At 41.5% G+C, this 6,156-nt stretch overlaps 1 pseudogene; it reads left to right on the forward strand.

The window, feature by feature from the left end:
• Positions 1 to 4,031: 4,031 nt before the first annotated feature.
• On the forward strand, positions 4,032 to 5,142 carry LOC138145576 (protein phosphatase 1B pseudogene; annotated as a pseudogene).
• Positions 5,143 to 6,156: the final 1,014 nt, after the last annotated feature.

Here is a 6,156-nt window from a genome sequence, read left to right on the forward strand (position 1 = left end):
CAATCACCCTGATATATAAATGATATTATTATCTGTATTTTATAGATAAAGAAATTGAGTAAGGAAGTAATTAATCCACCTTCCCAGGATAACACAACTAGTAAGTGTCTTTGGTCAAATTAAACTCACATTCTACCTGATTTCATCCCAATGCTCTAAACACTCAATCACTTTATTACCCTTTGGAAAATGTGTGATGAGAAAAGGAGATGGGCCAGCTGTGTAGCAAGCTAGAATGGATAAAGGACAGGTAGCTTGTGTATGATATTGATAGACACACATAAAAAGCCTTGTAAAAGGGCTTTGGAACATTTCCCCCCCCTCAGGAATCATAGGAAAGCATGGACAAGAAGTAGGCAAGAAGAAAAATCATGGGCAGGTTTATTATTGGCATCGTGCAAAGTTGGACAACCATGTGTGAGCTCACAGACTAATTGAAGTAATGATTTAAGCTTCATGTGTCAACAACCACTATGTTAGAAATCATATTGTAAATTTTAGTCATTGATTTCATTACTCCCTCCATATCTCTGAGATAGCTCTGCAATTAAATAACAGTTGTTGAGTCTAAGTAAGGGAATCAGTCTATCAAAAGAAATATTTCTTTTTATTTTTCTTTAGAATTAAAGAAATACTAAATTAGCCAGGTATAAAAATGAGAATAACAAGAGTATTTTAAAATTTCACCATTTAAAGTGATGCAGAAAAAAAAAAAAACATATTTTGCAAACAGGTATACTGTTTCTCCCTCTACGAGGTTGAACTGAAAAACATATATTCCAATATTTTTGAGATTGACGTGGGCTGTGTCTTCAGAATAGAAATGAAGGGAAATGGCATAGTATAATAAACCAATTTGCTCAGAGTAAAATATCAGAAAATTATTCTGTATTGGGTGCTCACATAGATCAGACCAAAGGGAACATTTCTAAACTTTATACTTGGCTTTTTAGGAAATAATCTATGATTGTTCACTCACAAAGGGAATTTGACCATTGAGCCAAATATCTGTAAAAAATATTCTCTTCCAAATGTCCCTGTTTTCTGATATCACCAAGATCCTTGCAGACACCAAACCTCACAACCTGTGTCATCTTTGATTCTTTATCTGTACTCAAATTACACATACAATCTATTTCAAAGTCATATCAATTTTGCCTTCACATCATTTCTCTTATATGTTCTTTTCTAGCCTGGAACAGCGAAATAACCCTTTATTGCACCCCCTGTCTCAGATCTCTTCCTGCTCCAGTTTACTGTCTATTCAGTTGCTAAAGTGATATTCCCAGGTCTAATCATGTCATTAATATATTCTATAAACTCTACTGACTCACATTTAACTGTAGGATCAAATATAACATTTTCTTATCTTTTAAGGTCATTGAAAACCAGAAACTTTCCTATCTTTCCAGAATTCTTACATTTTTCTCTCATGAAGGCATTCTATAAGTAACACTGTCCTTCATGCTGTTCCAATTAAATGAATTGCCATCTCCTGAGTTGGGATTTTCACTGTGTTGTCCCTTATTCCTAGAATGCTCCCCGTCCTTAGTTCCACATGCTGGCTTCTCTAGCATCCTTCAAGACTCTACTTAAATCTCACCAGTGTCTACTCTTTCTCCCCCTACTGATCTGACCATTCCTGTTCAGATCCTTTTGTAGTGCCCTCATCCAGACAATGACCTCCAACAATATTTGTCTCTCAAGGTCCTCTCCTGGGTCCTCTTCTCTCTATAATACTTCAGTTGGTATTCTTACCAGAACACATAGATGGTAATTGCCACGTCTATGCTGATGATTCTCAAATTGACCTATTATATTCCAACTTCTCTGCTGACCTTCCATCTTGCACTTCCAAATGTTTCTGAGACATCTTAAATTAGATAGCAAGTAGACATCTTACATTAATCATATCCCAAACATAGGGGTTGTTTGGGGAGGACTAGCATCTCTGATGTGAAAGTTTGGTGACCCCTTTTCAGGGCTACTTATCCACCTTTCATCCAGTTCCCTGCCATGACTCCAAGAAGCTACAGCCTGTATAGTGACCATACTCTGTTGAAACCATCTCAGCAGACAGAACAGGTAGAGGGTAACTGACAAGCCCCAAACTGTCAGTGAGTTAGAGAAATTTCTACCTGAGTCCTTGCCCCTGTGAAATGCCATATAAGAATAATTTGATCCAATAGCCATGAAGGTGACTGAAGCAGCCTCTGTGGAGTGCTTAAAGCTTGGGTAGACATCCAAGATGGCAAGGTCATTCACTGCATCCAGGGCCATTCCCAGTAGTCCCGACTTTTCTCTTGCCACTGTACGTTGATGACTCTGGAAGAGAAAGTGAGGCTGATGACTTTGTGCTACTTTGCTTCTCTTAAAATACAATTTGTGCTCAAGCCAAGACCCCATAATGTCATTGGTGCTCTTCAAAAATAAAGGGCAAACAACCATCCCAAACAGAGCACATTAATTCCCTGCTATCCCTCCTTCACTATTGCTGCCAAGCACACCATCCTCCCAGTCCCTCAGCATCACAATCCGCCGCGAGGGGGGGGGGGGGCAGCGAGGCTCCCAAGAGGAGAACCGGGAGAAACTCATAGACATTCCTGAGGGACCCCCCACACCCTCAGGTGGGGTGCAGGGCTGCTGAAGGCTGGGGAGGCTGGGAGGGAGACGCGGACACCGCCCCAGGTGACTGATAAAGACCCTCTGGTGTGCAGGCTGATGTCTCATCTCTGATCCTCTGTCCTGGGCCCAGCCTCAGTTTCCCCTACTACCAGACTGTGGCTTCCCCCCCAAGTCTCCAGTCATTACCCATTCAGTGTCTCCTCCCCAGCTGCGGGGGAGGAAGAAGGGAAGGAGAGAAAAAGACACCTTCCCAAGGGTGAGGATGGGCATGGGCCATGCTCTAATCCCAAGCTGAATCCCCTGAGCTTCACTCAGGGAGGGTCACCTCTCTCTGCCCAGATCTGGCCTCCCCCTCCCAGTTTCTAATCCTCCCTGGCAGGACAGGGGAGGAGGTAGAGGCCAGACCCCCTCCCCTTGTCAGGGCCAGGGCTGCCTTTCCCACACTACTTGCTTGGCTCCTAAAGCAGCTGGGAGGGTGGGGGAGGCAGCTTCACTTAGCTTTCCCCCATCACTCTGAAACTGGGTCTCCCCTAAAATGGGGCAGCCCCCCAAGGTTCCACTGTGTTATAGGGGTGACTAGACCTCACACTTAGGGGTGTCCCTTATTTATTAAGCTCTCCCTGCCCCTCTGCTTGTGCTCTGGGGTTCTGGTGCCTTGGACTGGGGCTGGGGGGAAGGGGATCCAGGGAGGGTTTGAGGGTTGGGAATCCTGTACTTTAATAAAGAGAAAGCTGGATTGTGAAAAAAAAAAATTAAAACTTACAATTAAATAAGTCCCCCTGGATTACTAAGTTTACTATCTCTCATGCTCATATCGAACTTGTTGCCAAGGTAAGTTATTTCACCTCTGCAACATCCCTGGAATATATTCCCTTCTCTTCTCTTAAATTGCCATCTGAATCTAAGGCTTTCATCATCGCCTACCTGGATTATTGTAGTAGCCTGCTAAGGGTCAGTCTGCCTTAACTCTCCCTGCTCCAATCCATTCTTCATTCAACCAAGAAAGTGATTTTCTTACAGCACAAGTTCAACCATTTCACCCCCACCCCCTGGAGGTTCTCAGTGGTTGGAAGATGCCCCAGAGAGATGAGGCCGGGACAGAGGAGGATGCGGTAGCAGCAGCAGCTACAGTGCTGAAGTGTAGGGAAGGAGGAAGCGGCGGTTGCGGTGTGAGGGGCCAGACGGTGTAAACAGCCGTTGAGACAACGGGGTGGGCCGAAGCCGGGGCAGAGGAAGAAGCAGGGAAGGCGAGGAGCCGCGCCTCATTTCGGATCCTGGGGTTAAGGGCCGCGGGGTGGCGCGGAACTCTATGCGGGGCCGGAGCGAAACCCGAGGGACCTCTCTGTCCTCCCGCCTCAGATTCAGTACTAAACATCGGTACATTTTTCAATAAATCCCAGACTGAGATGATTGGCCTTCTGGCTGGTCTAAGCAGCATGCAAAGATGGAGAGCGGAGAAGGGAGATGGTCACACAGCGTTGTAGGAAATGCTCATGCCTGGAAAGCTGGTCACTTTTTGCTGTTTATAATAGTCATGCTGGATCTCAAGTGGTAAATTATCGTTCAACACACTTGTTAGGGCATATTACTAATAATGAAGGTTTTAGGGCAGCAACAAAACCTGTATCTGCTGTTGAACCTTCAGTGGAAAAACGTTAAGAGAGGAATCAGAATTGGCTTCTTGAAAATTGATGAATACATGGATAACTTTTCAGATCTCAGAAATGGGATGGCCAGGAGTGACTCAAATTCAGTGAGAATTAGGATTTCACCTGAACATATCTACTTTATCAAAAGTGGAGATTCATGTGAATGGATACGTCTGCTTTTCATCCTAGGATAACAAAGCTTGCAATCCAATGGAAAAGGAGCGAATCCAAAATGCAGAAGGCAGTGTAATGATACAGCAAGTATATGGTTCATTAGCAGTTTCTCGAGCTCTAGGGGGCAAAGGTTACAGATGTGTGGAGGGCAAGGATCCTAGGGGAAAAAAAAGAAAAATGTTTTTTTCTAAAGCTTGACGTTTATGAAATTTTAAGAGCAGAAGAGGATGAATTTATCATCTTGGCTTGTGATGGGATCTGGGATGTTATAACAATGAGGAGCTCTATGAATTTGTTAAATCTAGAGGAGGTATCTGATGATCTGGAAAAAGTGTGAAACTAGGTTGTGGACACTTGTTTACATAAAGGAAATTGAGATAACATGAGTATTGTGCTAGTTTGTTTTTCAAATGCTTCTAAGGTCTTAGATGAGGCAATGAAAGAAGATTCAGACTGGGATAAGTACTTGAAATCACAGGTTGAAGAAATTATGAAAAACTCCAGTGAGGAAAGAAAGAGTGACCTTGCCCATGTCATGTGGATATTTTCTGCAGAAAATATTCCTAACTTACCCCCAGGAGGTGCTAGAGATATAGAAGACCGTGGCAGCCTTATAAATCTACTACTTTTTTTTATTCTGAAAACAGTGGGGGGAAAACTTTTACTCACAGTTTTCTTCAATACCAGGGAATAATTCTTGGTGAATTTCCAACATTTTGTGAAATGAGCAGAAAGTTATCAGGATTTTCCATCATATGTTCATTTTTGTGCAGTTTTGCTTCACTTAAATTCAATTCCCTTGCAAGTCAAGACATAACACTGCTGATGTCATTGGGCTTCTTCCAGAGTAAAGGATGATCACCTCCCATTTAAGATGCATATATCTTATGTGGACATACACACTCTCTACCCCATTAGAAGGTACCCCACCTGAATTTATGTACTATTAATGCTGTCTTATCTATTTATTCATATGTGTATTTATTTTTAATTAATTAAATAATTAATTTACTCATTTATTTTTTATCTCTCTACTTTTTGTTTATTCTTTACTTTGTTCTCCAGTGTTTAGCATATGTCTGGCAAAATGTAACTGCTTACACAATTTGACCCTAACACTAAATTCTTCTTAACTAACTTATTCCTCCAGCTTAGATGGTTGCATTGACTAATCCACCTCACCCTTTCCAAGTTTTCTTTCTTAATTCATCCAGCTACCAATTTAGTCTATCTTTAAAATTATATCCTACATATTACTTTTGATACTTCAACAAATCTTTAATTTTATGTTAGTAGTACTTCTAAGAATAGATAGTAATCCCCATCACTGACCTTTCATTCTTTTCTATTTTGTACTCATTCTCCTGTAAATATACCATAGAATGTCTTTGAAGTATTCCGAGGGTCATCTAGGTTTCTTTTAATTGTGTGGATACCTGGGATTTCTATTGATTGCTTTTGCACCTACAACTTGAGCAGTCCACCTTGTATCTTGGTTAGGAATCACTCTGAAATCACATATTCTATTCTTTTTTTTATGGAATTGCTTTATTTGTGCATTGTTATCTACTGGTTGCCACTGTTTGCACTTCCATGATCTTCAACTTTATTTTCCTTTGTCAAAATAAACCAATGACTGCTTTTCATCAGGTTATGTCATACTTGATCATTCCTATATAGCTTCAGAAACATTGCTATTTTTTCATAT

This window comes from Petaurus breviceps, unplaced genomic scaffold (genome assembly GCF_028583685.1).
Source record: "Petaurus breviceps papuanus isolate PSGF00001 unplaced genomic scaffold, PetGlider_PUasm1.0 139, whole genome shotgun sequence".
In the NCBI taxonomy this organism is placed as follows: domain Eukaryota; kingdom Metazoa; phylum Chordata; class Mammalia; order Diprotodontia; family Petauridae; genus Petaurus; species Petaurus breviceps.